This window comes from Myotis lucifugus, unplaced genomic scaffold (genome assembly GCF_000147115.1).
Source record: "Myotis lucifugus unplaced genomic scaffold, Myoluc2.0 scaffold_126, whole genome shotgun sequence".
Lineage (NCBI taxonomy): Eukaryota > Metazoa > Chordata > Mammalia > Chiroptera > Vespertilionidae > Myotis > Myotis lucifugus.
The window spans coordinates 1,116,146-1,135,633 of NW_005871174.1; positions in this window are offsets into that span (position 1 = coordinate 1,116,146).

Sequence of the window (19,488 nt, forward strand, 5' to 3'; positions counted from 1 at the left end):
GTTTTCAGGCTAGCCACGCCCCCGGGGACCCAAGCTTCCAGCTGCTCCTTTTTTTTTCTGGGATTTATTTATCTTCTATAATTGAAACTTTGTAGCCTTGAGTGGAGCTGAGGGCCAGCCAGGGCAGGCGGGAAGCTTGGCTTCCTCCATCGCTGGAGGCAACCCAAGCCTCCTGCTCACTCCAGCTCCATGGCCGCCGCCATCTTAGTTGGGTTAATTTACATACTCGCTCCTGATTGCCTGGTGGGAGTGGCTTGTGGGCTTGGCTTGAGCATAGCAGGGGGATGGTTAATTTGCATGTTTCTCTTTTATTATATAGGATTTAGCTTTGTTGAGGTATAATCTACACTAATAAAAGAGAAACATGGTAATTAGCGTACGACCGCTACCCTTTTCATTGGCTAATCAGCATATCCTTATGCAAATTAACTGTCAGCCAAGATGGCGGCCAGCAGCCAGGCAGCTGGAAGCGAGCATGAGGCTTGCTTGCTCCAGTGACTGCAGACTGCAACGTTCCCTGCCTGACTTGCCGGCCTCTGAGCTACAACTCTAAGAAACTATGTTGCAAATATAGTTGCAAAACCCCAGAAACCAGCTTTCAGCCAGCCGGGATCTCAGAGCTATACATTGTTTCGATTATAGCAGCTGAAGCCTCAGAGCTAGAGCCAGAGCTAAAGCTGGCCCAGAATAAAAAAAAAAAAAAGAAAACAAGGAGCGGTTGGGAGCTTCAGTTACCCGCTTCCGGAAAACAGCCCTCAGCCCCTCACCCAGACTGGCCAGGCACCCCAGTGGGGACCCCCACCCTGATCCAGGACACCCTTCAGGGAAAACCAGCCAACCCCTACCCGTGCACCAGGCCTCTATTCTATATAGTAAAAGGGTAATATGCCTCCCGGCACTGGGATCAGCGGAGCAGCGAGGCTCCCGGCACCGGGATCAACATGACAGGGGGCAGCGCCCAAACCCCCTGATCGCCCTGTGGCTCTGTGTGTGACAGGGGGCGGGGCCACAACCTCCCTATCCGCCCTGCTCTGTTCGTGACCGGGGAAGGCGCCCCAACCCCCTGATCAGCCCTGCTCTGTGCCTGATAGGGGGGAGCTCCCCAATCCCCTGATTGCCCTGCAGCTCTGTGTTTGACAGGGTGCAGCGCACCAACCCCCTGATCGGCCCTGCTCTGTGTGTGACAGGGTGCGGCGCCCCAACCCCCGCTCCCCCACAGGCCCTGCTCTGTGTGTGACAGGGTAGAGCCATAACCTCTCCATCGGCCCTGCCCCGAGTGTGACAGTGGCGGCGCCCCAACCCCCTGATCGGCCCTGCTCTGTGGGTGATAGAGGGTGGCACCCTAGCCCCCCTCCACGGGCCTTGCTCTGTGTGTGACAGGGTAGAGTCATAACCTCCCCATTGGCCCTGCCCTGAGTGTGACAGGGTGCAGTGCCCCAACCCCCTGATCTGCCCTGCTCTGTGTGTGACAGGGGGCGGTGCCCCAACTCCCCTATCGGCCCTGCTCTGTGCATGACAGTGGGGAGCTCCCCAACCCCCTGATCGACCCTGCTCTGTGTGTAACAGGGTACGGAGCCCCAACCCCCTTGATGGGCCCTGATCTGTGAGTGACAGGGGGCAGCACCCCAACCCCCCTCCATGGGCCTTGCTCTGTGTGTGACACGGTAGAGCCATAACCTCCCCATTGGCCCTGCCCTGAGTGTGACAGGGTGCAGTGCCCCAACCCCCTGATCCGCCCTGCTCTGTGTGTGACAGGGGGCGGTGCCCCAACTCCCCTATCGGCCCTGCTCTGTGCATGACAGTGGGGAGCTCCCCAACCCCCTGATCCGCCCTGCTCTGTGTGTGACAGGGGGCAGTGCCCCAACCCCCCAATCGGCCCTACCTTGAGTGTGACTGAGGGTGGCATCGCAACCTCCCAATCCGCCCTGCTCTGTGCATGACAGGGGGCAGCGCCCCAACTCCCCAATCGGCCCTGCTCTGAGCCTGACCAGGGGCTGCACCTAGGGATTGGGCCTGCCCTCTGCCACCCGGGAGCAGGCCTAAGCCAGCAGGTCATTATCTCCCGAGGGGTCCCAGACTGCGAGAGGGCACAGGCCGGGCTGAGGCACCCCCCCCTCCCCACCCCCCCGAGTGCACAAATTTTTGTGCACCGGGCCTCTAGTTGAAAAATAAAATAGTACGATATTTAAAGTGCATACCCATTATAAAAGGATTCCTCCCATTGAGTTAATGAACACATTCACCACATCACTTTTTGTGTGTGAGAACATTTCAGTGTAATATCTTAGAAAATTTCAGAATTACCAGTACAATACAGTGTTATCAACTACAGTCACCATATTATATACATGAACTCCTCCCACCTTATTCACCTTATAACTGAAAGTTTGAACTCTTCTACCAGCCTCTCCCTATATCCCCCACCTCCCAGTCTTTCACAACCATTTTTTAACTCTCTGTTTCTATAAGTTTGAGTTTTTTATATTTTAGATTCAACATATAAGTGATGCCATGCAGTTTTTGTGTTTCTCTCTCTGACTTATATCTCTTAGCATAATACCCTCCAGGTTCATCTAGGTTATTGCCAATGATAAGATTTTTGTATTTTTTTTAAGGTTCAATAATATTCCATTACATATAGATATATATATTTATATATTTATATCTATATAGATATTTACATATACTATATTTTTAACTAATTTCCATAGCTAGTTAAGTTGTTTCAATGCCTTGAATATCTCTGACTTCCCTTCTAACCTTGTTCTCAGCTTTTTAGCACTCCTGTGATTACATTGGGCCCACTTGGAAAATCCAGGATAATATCCATATTCTAAATACATCTGCTTTGTAACCTTAGTTACATCTGCAGTTCCTTTTACCATGTAATGTAACATTCATGGGTGTCATATTTCACCATATTCATAGTCTGGGGATTAGGGCATGATGTCTTTGGGAGGCCATTTTAGAAATTCTGTCTACCACATTCTTATTTTAAGTTGGAAAAAGTATAGATTAAATAAAACCCACTACAATGTCATATTATGAACTAATTAGTAGTGTTCAGCAAAATTTTTCTTAATAAGTGTCCACTTATTTTATCTATTATCTATCTATCTATCTATCTATCTATCTATCTATCTATCTATCTATCATCTATCTAATCCATCATACCTACTTATCTATCTTGTTACTTACTGAAATTTTAGATTTACTGGTTATTTAATCTTTCTATCCTCTATCTAAAACTACTGTAATGAGCCGAAACCGGTTTGGCTCAGTGGATAGAGCGTCGGCCTGCGCACTGAAGGGTCCCAGGTTCGATTCCGGTCAAGGGCATGTACCTGGGTTGCGGGCACATCCCCAGTGGGAGATGTGCAGGAGGCAGCTGGTCGATGTTTCTCTCCCATCGATGTTTCTAACTCTCTGTCTCTCTCCCTTCCTCTCTGTAAAAAATCAATAAAATATTAAAAAAAAATAAATAAAACTACTGTAATGAATGGGGAAAAGATCACGTCTTCAGTAGCCAAGATGCCTAGGCAGTAATATCCCAATGATGCACACAATCTGATTTTGTGACCTGAAACATTTAGACAAAGATTTTCAGCTATGAGGAGTGGAAGGGAAGACAGTGTGAGCTTCCTGTAATCATACCAATTACATGAGTTTGTTATGATGAGGAAAGGAGAATCAAGTCTTTGGATAATAAAAATTTCCCGGTAATCCCCATAATCATATATGACTTCATTTATTCAATAAATACTTCATAAAAATTTACCAAATTCTCAGGCACTACTCTATGCACCAGGGATGGGGTGTTATTTAAGGCACACCAGATTCCTGTTTTCTCAGAGCTTCTTTTTTTGCCCCATAATTTGGTGAACAAATGAGTAAAATGGCAAAAAGAGGAGATATAAGGGGTGGTCATTTCTTCTCCTGTGGATCCAAGTGCTCAGAGAGCTTCCCATACTAATTGCTCTTTCTCCCTAAAAAGCAGCCTTGAATTCTGGAGGCTCAAGGAGAGACCCCAAAGGAGACATGGCCTTCACCAATTGACTTAGCAGGGAGATAGGCCCACGGAGGTAGATAGGATTGTAACATTATTCTGGTTAAACTCTAGCGAACTTTTATTTTTCAAAAGGTTTGGCAGGAGGAAAGGGAGAAATCATAAACAATAATTCTAAGGAGAAGGTTTCAAAGATGATTTAAAAAATTCAACTGGCAAAGTTTCAGTTTATTGTATGACATGTTGGGAACATATCTGGTGACACAGTAAATAGTTAACAGTTCTTTGTTTTTGTGTTATTGTCCTGTTTGGTGTAACTGAGGACCCTGATGAGTTCTCAAAGAATATCAAGGTGTGAATACAAATTGCCAATTTTGAAAAATCAGTTTGACAATCAAATAAAAGCAAATCCCTGACTTTGTCTTTCCTTCATACAATGCAAAGAACACCAATGCCATTGACCTTGTTTGAGAATAAAGATGAGGTAATTGTCAGTCATAAGGTGCAGCACTAGCAAATGACAACAATGCTTGAGAGTCCACTCATTACCAATTCAGTTCAGCTTTGTCTGTGGATACAAACATGTTGTGAGTATTTCTTCATTTCTTCTTTTTTTTAGAAAAACAAAAACAAAAACAGAAACAAAGCAAACTATAATACCTAATTATGGGGAGGAAAAACCGCATGTATCCATGAAGACACCAAGAAAAGGAAACAGACAAATTCATATCTGTGGAACCAGGAATCTTTCTGATGACTATAAGAAAGAGTGGCCACATAAGTAAAAACAGCAGCTTCTTGAAGATTAATCCTAGGTTCATAGTACCCTGAGATCTGATAAGCACAGACTTGAGGGCCAGTTTTCATGCAGGAGGAACAGCTCTGCCACTTTTACCTTGAATTTTTGCTGTGATATTGGGCAAGTATATTATCTTCTCTGAACCTTCAATTATTTTTATTTGTATGACTGGGAAAATAAAACCCACTTTCTAGAATTGTTGCACATGTGAAACCATATGTCAGATACCTAGCACATTATCTGGCACATGAACTATCTTCATGCAATGGAAACTATTTCCATTATTATAGTTTTTGGTATTAGCACTTCTATATACTTTTCAAACTCCCCAAAAGCTCAAAGCACTTTAGTATGTTCATTATTAACTTCAATGCACAGACTGAGAAATTGCCAAAGAATATGCTGAGCATTGATACTAAGCCACAAAGTTAAGAAAGAAAATTCCAGGTGTCCATTTTCCTTGCTGTGTAATTTGCCACTGAGATCCAGTCTGTGTTCTACATGATCATGACTTTGAGGGGACTGGCTCAGCTTCTGAGACTGTTTAAGGAAACTTCCTGATCAAGTTAGCATATTTGTCCTTGTACCAAGCAGGAAAGTCTTTTCACTCCTCTGTTTGTGGTTCCAGGGCCACTCAAGCCTAACAGAGAGCAGAGAAGAAATAACCCTTTGGGATGCCACTAATGTCTCAGAGGCGCACACACCTCACCCGTTCCATAGGTAGCCCAAGTTCTTGGGCTTCCAGCCTTCTCCAGTTTGACTTTGGATTGTTAGTTCTTCACTCCCGGAAGCTGCGTCTGACTCTTTCTGCCTCTGAAGTCTGGAACCTCTCCTGTATCATCTGCATTGAATTTAGTTCCTGCTTCATAAGTGCTTCCTACACACTATTATCTTACACTTATCCATGACCCAGATGATCAACTTCAGCCTTAAATATTGGGAGCAGACTTTTCCAGCTCACTTTTTCAAATTCAGGGGAAGGAAATAAAAAAAGAACCATGGAGTTTCATGGATGTTACTTCTAAGGGAAGAAAGAAAGGTATAGATTAATATTCTTACTGTACCACCCCCTTTTCTCTGTACTACTACCATTATTATTAACTTACTGTTCACCTGGCATTTTACAGCATAGTATGGACAAGTTGAAACCACATTTAGTTGCCTTATTTTGGCTAAAAGATTTAATTTTTTAAAGCTAAGGTATTTGCAGAAGTACTGCTATGTACAAACCTGACTAGTCTGAGCACATAGTATAACTGTGATGCACACACACATGTACTTCCTTCCCTTCACACACAAACACACATTACCATCAGCATATCAGATTCACAGTACTTGAAATTTTTCTTTCTCTAGAAAGTAGTAGACCATTTGCATAAAATATCCATTCACATTTTGTGACAGTTGAGAAATTATTTATATATAACTCTCTTCCTCTTTTTATCTATAGTTGAAACTTCCTGAGAAGTTCTGAGATGGCCTGAGTGATACATCTTACACTCATGTTGAGCATTTTGTTGATATGGAAAGAAATTTTACTTATGTAAAAGGCCCTGCATCAGGCCCCCAGTCATGTGCAGCAGACCAGAAGCATTCTAAAAGTACCAGAGAATTAAGAGGTATTGGATAATTGTTCATCATTAGAGCAAGCATCCTAGGGTACCCATTAGCTTCAATGAACAGAGTGTAGTTGGAAGTGTGTTTTTTGATATGGATTTACAAAGTAGTTTGCCAAATTATTATTTTTTTCTGTATAGAATACCAATGAAAGGAAAAAGAGGAGGCTGGTGGTCTCATTGCTGGATAATTATACCATACTGTATAAAAGGATGGTCATCTGATATTCAAGATATGTATACTGCTCAGAGGCAACAGTTTGGCAGGGGGAATCAACACCTATTTCACCAGTGTTCTAGCATTGAATTAGACAAAGCAATTCTGTAATTTAAGCTCCATTCTGGAGTAAATTACCATTGTAGACTACCATGTATATAGGTATAAGAATTTCTGAAGGAAATTTAATTTAGCAAACTATTAAAAAATCCTCTCCTTCAGATTGTCTAAAACATATCAATTCAATATCTCCTTTTTAACTTTATTTTTATTGTTGACACTATTACAGATGTCCCCCTTTTCCCTTCCTTTACCTGCCACCACCCCCCCCAACCTATGCCCCCTTCTGTCTGGCCATCATCACACTGTTGTTTGTGTCTATGGATTATGCATATATGTTCTTTGGCTAACCCCTTCACCTTCTTTTATTCAATCTCTTGATTGACCTTAAAAAACTGTTTAAAATCAATGTCCTTTTATGTTCATCTTGGCATTTAATTTCATTTGCATATGACCAAGTTGTTTTTTTGTAAATTTAATTTGGTGGAGCTTGGCTCCCAACACAGAAAAAATCGCATCCTCTGAGTTAGGGCTGCCAACACTGGCAAGTAGCAATGCAAGTAAATTTGATGTATATACTTTTCAAACTTCTCAGATGTGATCACTGACATTTGGCCTGATGAAGGAAGCCCCTGGGGACTGGAAAAACACAAAGCATGCTGCTGTACTGACATGCAAAATGTCTTATAATCTGTCTTTATCTTTCATGGCTGCAGTGGTCTGGATAAATTAGATCAAATTGGGCTAAACACTGTTTCTGGCTACACTCACGTAGCTGTTTTCAAAAGCTAATAGGAGCTGTGTGTGCACATCCAAGGACAGAATTTGGCTCCTTTTGTCTTTGCACAAATAGCGGCTTTTGTTGAGATGATTATTCCTGAGTGACTATTTTATAAGCAGTGTTTTTGCCCAGCTTAAATATCTTTTCACTTTACTTTTCATACTGGAGACATTTATAAATATGGAAACAAAGTAACTCAAAATCTTCAGTTTCCAGAAAAATAAAACTCTCCCCAGTAAAACTTGTGAGTATTGCAAATGAACTTGGAAAGAGGTAAAGCAAATCAAATAAACAGTGGCAAAACGGAAGTAACACTGAGAAAAAGTGTTAAGACTCATTAATGCTAGCAATCTGATTAAAATTTTTACAGCACATTGATTCTTAGTCTTTTAAAAGGGAAATATGTTGTTAAATAATATTTTTAAAGAAAATACATTTATTTATTTAAATGCAAAAAATGCTGAAATCAACTCTTAATGCCACTCTTTTCTTCTCCTTCAAAAATGTATTACATAAGTTTCACTTTTTTTCAAAGGCCAAATCTTTTGAAATAAAAGAGAACCAGTGTGATAGAAAAGTTTTATTACTAGAAATTGCATCCTTGGGTCATTTTTGAATTTCCTTCTAGAAAATCACACATACAACCAGGGCCTTAAGGTTTTGAAAGGACTTCTTGCATAAATCAATATGAAATATAAATAATATGAAAGACACTATAGAATTTCTTGACTTTTTGAGGCACTTACATGGGTTAGTTTATTTCTTTTGTGCTTTGAGCAAAATTATTTATGGTTCTTTATTGCCCTTGCTTTGAAGATGATCAATTTAAGAATGTTTTTAGTTATACATTGGAATAAGGACTTTCAAAAGTTCATAATTTATACATTAGTCATGAATTTATCAATGATTGCAAGTTAAATATTTTTTATGTTTTGGAAGATTAATAATTTATGCAAAATGACCCCATTGAGTTCTTTGAATGGTTGATAATTTGCCTAAAATAGATTTTTTTTTTATTAACTGCCAATGTAAACAGATTCCAGGTCTTTGAGACCCATCATATCTCTGCTTGAAACATTTTGAATACCAACTCCAAAACTCAACATTAATAAAACATTAAAGTTCCAACTTAAGCCCATAAAAGTCAAGAAATCCAGAGTTAAGGTTGACCTGGCTCTCTGAACTCTGTTCTCCTGCATGTATGCATGGGTGATGGGACAGTGGTTCGGCTGTTGCTTAAACCAGTCTTCCTGCATAATCTGAAAATGTAATTGAATTAGTGTATAAAGCATTTACATTCCCTGCAGTGGAGAGCCTCACACACTATATTATCCACAACCCCTCTCAGGGTCCTCGTTTTAACTCCTCACTGCTGTGTTCCTGCAAGGCTTCCTCAGACATTCAGAAATTGGACTTGCAAATACAATTTCCCTTCTTTTACGAGGCTTCAAGATGAATGATACACACTCAGCTTTCCTAGTTGCCTTTCAGCTCCTGGCCAGACAGATAGAGTTTAGGTAACATTCTTCCTTTTGGTTAACCTCCCCAGGGTTTGCTAAGTATTAAGCAATGTCATTCTGCAGTTAAGGATTATTTTATGATTTAATTCAACTAGATGCAGGACAGTTTGCTATATTAAATATGAAAATTAGAGATATCAGGTTGAGTTTAGGGATATATAATTTATAGCAGGCTCTTACGAATAGGACTTTGGTCTCAGATAGACCCACGTTTCAATAAGGTCTTTGTTTTGCCATTTAACTTTTCAAACTTATGTTTTCTCCTCTGTAATATGGGAATAATAATAGTCCTTTTGATTTTTAAGATTCAATGAGATTGTGAAGATTTAAAGAGATGAGGTATATAAAATGATTGATATGTAGTAAGCACTTAATAAATGGCTGCTGTTATTTTTATCCCTTATTTTGGTAGAAAATAATAGCATATTGCTTTGATTCATTTATTTCCCTTCATCTCCCATAGAGTGTGAGATAGGGCACCTCAAGTAGAATTTGAATGTCCAGAAATGTTAAAAATGAAACTTAACAATATGTATAAAAAGGATGCTCATCATTGGCCATAATTCAAGAAATATACAATGATATCATTTTTTATCATCCAGATTGTCAAGGATGAAAAAGAGTAGTAACACTAGAATTGGCTATGGGGAAAAAGGCTTTCTCATATGCAGCTACTGCATAAACTGACATACCACTTTGACAGGCAGTTTGATGATGTGAGTAAAATATTTAAGGCATCTTGTTTGACTCAGCAATTGTACTCCTAAAAATTTATCTTATGGAAATAATCAGATAAGTTTTCAAGAATATCCATAAAAATCTTATTGAAAAATTGGAAAGAACCTAGATGTTAAAATAAATTATAGTGTAATCATACAATGAGATACTAGATAACCATTAAAAATGAATGAATTTTATGTGTGTAATAGGTTTGATTGAGTAGTCATAAGTTGCAGGGCATATATTTGAAATGATTTCTGTTTTTTTCCAATAGCCATTAACAATGCTATCAGTGGAACCTCTTTTTTTATATCAGAAGTGGGCTTCCTTAACTACATCTCAGTCTTTCCACAGAATCTTCAATCTCTTTTGGTTATTTAAATAGTCTCATTCTGTTTATTGAGACCCAAGGCCAGCTTCATGGGTCTATGACCTGCATAATTGCAAAAGGTCTATCCTCAGAGGAGCCTGAGCTTGGTTTAATACTCAGTTGTTGCTCTTAGAATTCTTAAGAGTTGTATTTTTGAATTTCTGTTTTGTATGTGAAACTTGACGAGACAATGAAGCATGTGCATGAAAAGAGAAGATACATGGGATACTTGTGTTCCTTGCCACCTCATTTGCGCATAGCATTCTCTATGCTCCTGAGCAGAGAATTCCAGTTAACCCATGACATGTGGGAGTTAGTGAGATTCAAAGCGAGTATAGAGAGCTTTATCTATGACCGACAAGCAGGTCCCTGACATCTCCAAGAGGCCGTGCTTTTTATTCAAATCAGAACTTGCTTTGAATGCGGAAAGAAGGTAATGACATTTTCAGAGATATGAATGACCAAGAAACCCTATCATATCCTTTTATAGCCAACCATTTATGCTGAAAGTGAAGACAGAGAAGTAAAATGAAAGAACAACACATAATTACTTTCCTTTAAGTCTTTGCTAACTTATCAGTAAGCTGAAGGTAGACAATGTTGTAGAAGGTACATACCTACTCAGGGCCAAGAGGTGAAATTAAAAGAGTTGAGTTAATTTTCGCTGTTCTGCTAAAAATGAAGTCCATATGCAGGTATGTGCTACAAAATATAAATTGTGTAATTTTTGTGATCCATGTATGAGTTAAAAGCTTTATATTTGCATTTAAAACTGAAGTAGAAAAATATAAAGATGAATGGTAACATTCATGTTAATACATTTAATTTTTATTTTTTCTTTACTTAGAACAACATTATATAGCAAAAACCAAACACCATGACTAATTATAGGAGCAACTGCAGTGGAACAGAAAGGGCTTTATATATTAGTACCATTAATACCACTTTCTTACTGCTTTTTGAACAAGGAGCCCCATATTTTTGTTTTGAACTGAGCCCACAAATTATAGAACTGGCCCTGATGCCAATGATAAAAGAAGCAAAGGTATTGGGGGCATCTGTTACCTTTGTTTATTGGCATTCATTTACTCTTCTGTTAATAGTCTCTGATTTTCTGGGCACATCTCCCCTCCATCCATGTGTTTAAGATGGAGTTGATTTCAGATCTGGCTCCAGGGCTGCATGTGAGACTCAAGCTGGGTCAATCAGAATATTTCATTTTCCTGGTCCTACTGATTGGTTTGGTGACCCATACACATCATAAGATTTGTGTAAGAAATCACAGGAAGAGATTCTCTGCCTTTTGTTGCTAGAATCTAACCTGAGGACAGGTGATCCTGGAGCTGCTGGGGGACACATATGGAGCTCAAGAATAATACCAACATGGAGAATGGCAAAGGTGAGAGATACAGAAAAAGCAAATCCCGGTGCTATCATATGGGTCCCCGGATCAAGCTATGCCTGAATCTAAATGTGGTTTTTAGTTATATGAGACCTTTTGTGCTCAGGCTAGCATGAATTAGATTTTGTCACTTGCAATAACATTGTGACATAGTATGTATTCTATACTTTCATTAATATTTATGCATAATAGATATCTCTAAAGATATATAACAAACCAGTAACTGAATATCCCAATCAGGGAAGATTATAAAGAGGAGTTTCAGTTACAACTTTGTACTGTTCTCTAGTGTTAGACTTTTGTAAAGTGGGTATTTATTACTTTAAAACCAGCAAAACAATAAAGGTGTTTCCATTTTGGAAAAAAAGTCAATTATGCTTAATCTTAATGTAATAATTTCCCAGCCGGACACAAAAGCAGATGTCTTAAGGTAGATCTTACATGCATTGTTCCGCAACAGGAGCTAGCATTCTCATGCCAATTTCTCTACATAATGACATGGGTGTGAAAGGCAGCCACAGAGTCATATCACAGCCTTTACCCAGCAATTTCACTGGTTGGTGCCATATAATTATGCTGCAGAAAACAGCAAATAAGAGAAGATTAATGAGTTTGGCCTTACTAACCACCTAAAGGTGAAATATTTAATTCTCAAGTAGGCCATCTTTTGTCTTACTGTGTTCTAATGCATGTGTGTGTGTGAATAGAAGGAGAAACTTAGGGTTTGAAGTTTCCAAAAAGGGCACTGAGAAGGGGGAAAATGGTAAAATTAGGCAGCTAAGGAAGGTTAGGGCTATCTCAGGGAGAGCGTTCACAGAATATTTTTAACCCCCCTAGGGTCCTGGTAGGTGACCTTGCTATAACACATCAAAGACATTCAGTGGTAGTGTTTTATGCATACCTCATGCTCCTGGCTCCAGCAGACACCAGCATCACCAGGAGGGGCTGGGAGCAAGGATCCTGTTTTCTTAGCTTTCTTCCCAGAGCTAAGCTCGGTCAGGCCCAGCTGAGATGTACTCCGTTAGGCCGGGCTACGAGCCCTATGGGCCATTCTCCAGCACAGCATTCCATATACTTGCTAACCCTTCTGCTCATGATCTCAGCTCTCCTCCCTTCCTGTCTTAGATATCCCAAACCAGAACACACACAGCCATCTTCCCCAACCAACGGTTTAATCGAGGGAAATTTGTTTCCCATGTTCTCACAATGAAGGTTTGAATGCTTTCTTTCAGTCTGACAAGGCTTTTGTATGTATGTGTATGAAAGCAAAACTGTTAGCATGCATTTATACTCAATGATTCCCACAGTGTCTTGGAAACTTGTTTTGACAGGGTGAAAATCCAAGGGCCCTGGCTGAGGTTGGGAGACCAGGGGAGAAGTGGACCCTCACAAGGGATCAGAAGGAAAAGAAGTGAGAGGCCGGGCCTGTCGCTGGTGCTGACTTTTGGGATCAGTGTGGGTTGTCACAGTACTTGGAAGGGGCAAATACCAGTACTATTTAGTTCCTGCTAAATTTGTTTGTTTCAAGTCATATGAGCATCAGGTAACATGTTCAAAGAGAATAAAAGGGAACCCAGGGAAAAGAAATTCTCCCTCTCACTGCCACCCCTCCTCTTCTGTTCCTATGGGCATTCTTCTGAACGCCTGGTGCCTGTTTAAACCCCCGATCTGTTCTTCACGTTGGCTTTACCTTGACTTTCACCTGTGATATAAGGGCTTGAGCTGCAATTTCAAGATGACACTCAGCTCTGCACTTTATAATTCTTTCCTTAAGCAAAGTAATGAATAAAGAAACATATGCAAGGGCTTGAAAGCCCTCACTCCAGGTACATGATTAACTCCTGTACCTGTTTTTCACACCTTTCCTTGTGCAAAACCAAGCAGGTGACTGGTACATTTTTTCCTGTGGCATGCGCTATTTCCAATTCACTGCAAAACGAAGTTCAAACTGCTAAAAAAGCTGGTTTTTTTAATTACCTTGAGATACATCTTGCAAGGAGGCAGCCTCACAGCTCTCATCAATGAAGTCAGTAAGCTGTGAAGACATGTGGCCAGATATGTCTTGTCATTAATATATACAGTGTGATCAGATGTCCCCATAATTGTTATGATTACAGGATCATAAAGCTTTAGAGCAAGAGAAAAAGCAAGTACCTTTGTTTGAAGGGTCAGCCAAGAAAACAGAGCTTATTAATAAAACAGGAGTGCAGAGACTTACAATAATGTTTGTATTTAAATTAGGAGGTGGGCAAATGTGGTTCTAGTAGATCTTTCTACATTGAGTTAAATATTGAAATAAATAATAGCAATGGTTTTCTAATGTCTGTAATTAGCATTGACTTGCTATATAATGCCTTTCCCAGATAACTGTGTATTGACTGAATTTTCAAGATTGATGTTTTATAAATGTAAGCAAAAATGTAATTCTAAGGTAACTAAAGAAGTAAGTTTTCTACATAAAACAATAACAATGCATTTTCCTTTAAAAAGTGCTTATGTGCATGTGTGTGTGTATGTATGTGTGTGTGTGTACATTCTGCATGCTTTGCTCACAGATCATCACGAAGAGGGCTTTCAAGAGGATCTTTTTCTTGCTGTAGTGTCAGATCTTAAAATAAGATTTAAGGGCTGGAAAGCCTGATTGAGTGGGACTGAAATGTGATTTCTAGTAGCACCGCTCAGCAGAGCATGGAGAACAGAAAATGCTGTTTCTATGTGTTGGAGGTTAGACATTTTGGGGCAGACATATTTTAATTCAGCCTTTTCTTTTAAAATCAAATATATACTGTAGCTATCTTGAGATGTGTAGTTCCTTATTATAGTTAATGGATTGTTCATCCCCTTTGTCCTTGAGATAATCCTAAGTATGTGCATAAAACTGAGATCATGTTGCCCATAAAAACCAATCAGCCTGGAGTTGGTCCACAAGGTGTTGAACATTCACTAGAGCAGATGGGAAAGATAATGTTTAATAAAGAGTTAGAGGATTAAGTGGTACAAAACAAGCTAAGAGAAAGGGATAATTTAATTTCAGGTGAACCTCTGTGACATTTCTTGTACCCAAACACAGATTAAAATGATCCCAGAGCCATGACTCGCCGCTACTTTTTCTCCAGTGCTGACCCTGCATACATTGTCAGCTTGTGACTCTGCTGGCATCATCGCCTGGATCTGTGAATAACTCAAAAGATAGCTTCTCAGGCTTATAAAGATGTATGAAGTGAGTCATTCACAAATGAATATACATATGAGGAAATGACAGAATTCTGCTAAATATGTTTATATTTGAACAAGTGATCCATCTCAGCGTGATTTAGAAAGAGATGTGCATACGTTTATATAAATGACAGTTAAAAAGATGGCTGTCACAATGTTTACTGATGAGGTTTCTATTTATCTTAACATTTAGAAGTTAAATCAAAAACGGATTGTGGATTATAGCCTAAGAAAGGTTGAGCCTGAATTTACTATAACAACTTGTGGCAAATGGAGGTAGAAGGAAGGTAGAGCCAACCAGTCAGAAGCCCCCTGGAGAGGTAAGGTTGTGAGGCCTTTGACAGCTTAAGTGCAACCTCATTTATTTTCCACCATGTTTAGTTAAACAATTAAATATAGGTTGGAGAGGTGGATTGAAGTAGCTGTTTGGGACTTGCTGGTCGGGGTTCCGGCAGGGCCATGCGGTCAAGTTGCACCGTGGGCCTTACGCAGCAGCGCTTTGGTCTGTGACCCTGCTGAGCAGCTCGAACATTCAGGTGGCACATCCCTCTCCTGCTTTGTCCTTTGTTCCAGGCCTTGGGCCGTGCTCTTTGCTCTTCTGCTTAGTTTACTAAGAGAACCACTTCTCATTTGAGCTTCTCACAGTCTCAACTCTTAATAGTCTGGAGGAAGTTGCCAAACAAATGTAACCTCTTTTGTTGGTCTGGCTCAGGGGTGGGCAAACTTTTTGACTCGAGGGCAACAATGGGTTCTTAAACTGGACCAGAGGGCCGCCGGAACAAAAGCATGGATGGAGTGTTTGTGTGAACTAATATAAATTCAAAGTAAACATCATTACATAAAAGGGTACGGTCTTTTTTTTTTTTAGTTTTATTCATTTCAAGCGGGCTGGATCCGGCCTGCGGGCCGTAGTTTGCCCACGGCTGGTCTACCTGCTCCTACCTGTGTTTGCAGCAGGGCTGGCCATTTGGCAGTGACTTACTCTGGAAATGTTCTTTGGGATGCACTAAACTCAATTGGGGAATATTTCTTTTTATATATATATATATATTTTATTGATTTTTTTTACAGAGAGGAAGGGAGAGAGATAGAGAGTTAGAAACATCGATGAGAGAGAAACATCAATCAGCTGCCTCCTGCACACCTCCTACTGGGGATGTGCCCACAACCAAGGTACATGCCCTTGACCGGAATCGAACCTGGGACCCTTCAGTCCGCAGGCCGACACTCTATCCACTGAGCCAAACCGGTTCCGGCAATTGGGGAATATTTCAAACTGCTTTTTAAATAAAAGTGTTGACATGTGCTGCTGAAGTGGCCTGGGATGGAATATCAGCATTCCCGATATAATAACAAACACAAAAGAGCAGGGGACCAGGCAAAGGATCCTGCAGGTTGTCAGTCATTCATAAACCCTGGATCTTAATTAAGAGACCTGAAGAGAAAAAAGATCCTTCTTCCTTCCTTCCTTCCTTTCTTTCTTTCTTTCTTTCTTTCTTTCTTTCTTTCTTTCTTTCTTTCTTTCTTTCTTTCTTTCTTTCTTTCTTCTTTCTTTCTTCTTTCTTTCTTTCTCTTCTTTCTTTCTCTTCTTTCTTAAAAAATTATCTTTATTGTTGAAAGTATTACATGTATCTCCCTTCTTCCCATTGACCTCCTCCACCCTGCACCACCCCCAGGCCTTCACACACATTGTCTGTGTCCATAGTTTATGCATATATATGCATACAAGTTTTTTGGTTAATCTCTCCTAACTGCCCCGCCCCCCCGCCCCGCCCAACCCCCTTCCCTCTGAGAATCAATTGTCTGTTCTGTGCTTCTATGTCTCTGGATCTATTTTGTTCATTAGATTCCACATATGAGTGAGATTATGTGGTACTTATCTTTCTCTGACTGGCTTATTTCACTTAGCCCTTCCTTCCTTCCTTCCTTCCTTCCTTCCTTCCTTCCTTCCCTTTTATTTAAAGCAAAGAAAAGCAAAACTATATAACTTTTAGAAGAGGACAAGTACACAAATTCTCTGAAGGTATAATTTACATCCATTATCCAAATCTTTCTTTAAGGTCTCAGAGTGTTTGTCTTAGTTATGAAGGCAAATATCTCACAAAAGGACACCATGGCTTGTGGTGGTTGAATAGAGGTGCACAAAGAAGACCAAACTTTAGACTCAGATAAAATACAATACCCTTAATTAATCTTACAGCAATAATATCTTTACTGTTATAGAACAATGTTCATAAAGTATAGGACATTCATGCACATCCTCATGGTGCTTACTATGACTGAGAACCTGCAGTGCTGTTATCAGTATTTTTCTTTAGATTGATTCAGCATGGGGTATGCAGATATTAGGGCCTGGAGGGCAGCCCATAATGAAGACATGGGCACACTTTTCACTCTGGTCTGGGGTTAACTGCTCTTGATTCTTGTTATTCAAGGCAAAATGAAGTTGCTGTCTCGGGGGATCTGAACCTGAATCTGGGAATTGTTATATAGGTTGTTACATATGAAGCAATGACACTCTTTTGCAAGCACACTGGCAAAAATTCCTTTAATGCATTTGATCAACTATGGAATAGTTGCTCCAATTCAGTCTTCCATTGTGGAACCAAGGACTTCATGAGAACTTCCTGTGAAATTGCATGAAGACAGAGCTGTAGGTTCTACATACCAATACTGGATGCTGTATATTTAGTGGAATCCTCATTATAACCGAAGAGTATTTTTAAATTGACATTTTCCCTCTTGGGTTTTTTTTTTATTATTCTTTAAACTGAATGTTATTGTTCAGTTTAATTTCCCAGCACCTTGAATGACAAACTTTATAATACTGGCACTGGGTATCAGGACTACAGCCTTCTAAACCTCAGATCAGCATCTCTGAAAAGGAAAGTATCTTTTCTCATATTGTTCAGCTCCCAGTAGCCCATTGTAAGAATCCCCTCTACAACACCCTGAATATCTCAGGTAGCCTTTTGCGAATATTCTCGGTGACGGGGCCCTCAGCAATTCTTAAGCCAGCCCTTTCTGTTTCAGTGGTTCTAATTATTTGAATGTTTTCCCACCAAAAACTCAAATCTGCCTCTTTGATCCCTCAATCTTTTTGTCTCAGATTTGCTTTCTAAAGCTACAAATATAGGTCTTTCCCTTAGTTAAAATTTCAAAATATTAAAGAGAGGTTTTTGTTCTCCCCAAATCTCTTTTCTAGGCAAAATTTTTATTATTCATTTAAAAAAATGTTTACTGAGTAGGTACAATGAGCAAAAGCTGGGTTAGATGCAGCGGGTGACCTAAAGGTGCTTCAGACAACGATTTCTCATGGACTTTGCATACAGAACTGACAGCATGGGACTGGCTTCTTCTAGATAAACTGTCCTATCATTTGTTTCTAGGTTGAGAGCTCCTTAGTGACCATGGGGTCACCTGAATACCCCAGAGCCTGCTAGTAGACACATATGTGGGTACTCAATAAATGTTTTCTAACTTTGTTCTATTCCTCTAAAACTGAGTCCCCCTAAACCTGATTATAATGTTACTTGAGGCCTGATGCACAGATTCGTGCACTGGTGGGGTCCCTCGGCATGGCCTGTGGGGTAGGCCAAAACCAGCAGTCCAACACCACCTTCTGCTCCTGCCTGCTGCTCCAGCTCATTCTGGCTCTGCTGCGCCTGCCTGTAGCTGCTGCAGAGGCAGGAGAGTCTCGCGCTGCTGCAGCTGTGTTCACTAGCTCTGAGCCCTGTCAGTCAGCTGAGCAGCGCTCCAGCTGTGGGAGCGCACTGACCACCAGGGTCAGCTCCTGCATTGAGCATCTGTCCCTGGTGTTCAGTGCACACAATAGCAACCAGTTGACTGGTCGTTGGGCCATTCGGTTGCTTAGGGTTTTATATATATATATATATATATATATATATATATATATATATATATTTATGTATAGATTCCCTTAGTTTGACCTGTAGCAAGCACAGTGGAGGTCTTATACCTCTTGATCTAACTCTGACATTGTGTGTGGGCTCACAAGTCCTCAGCCCACATAGACGGCTGTATAAGATTCTATGGCACACATTATCTCACTTGACATGCCCAATAACCATGAGAGGTAGATACTGTTTTGCCCAGATTTTAGATGAGAAAACAGACAGAGATAAGAGAGCTAAAATGCTTGAAGCCATAGGTGTGTTCAAATTATTATATTTGAGACTTCTTCTAATATAGAGATCCTCACTCCTGTTTTTCTACCATTTTCTAATTTTGTACCTGAGTTTTTGATCCTGTTGTGGAACTATACCATCATTTTTATAAAATTATATCTTATTAGTTTTAGCTATTCCTTTCAGTTTGTGTACTTGTTACTAATGTGCTAAGCTTATTTTTCAACTATGTTGTTGATGAGAAAAACTGGTGGTTCAAAGGCAGAGAGCTGTGTCATCCTATGAGGATCTTTGCTCCAGGATGACCTTGATGCTCTCATCAATACTGTTTTGGGTATATTTGTGCAACTATTCTATCATGTAGTCTACATTTTTCCATTTTGACCATAAGAAATAACATGATAAATTAAAATGTATTTTGTTTTAAATTAGATATTTTACTATATGATTTATATTGCTTTTCATATAAAAAGCATATGACAGATTTTTATTTGCTATTCCAGAGCATGTGATTTGGTTCATACTATAGTTTAATATATGTATTAATGTATGTATTAATGAATTCATGTGTGTAAATTTTATCATCTATTTAGCTCTCATGATAGTTTTCCTTTCTTTATTGCTTCTACCTGT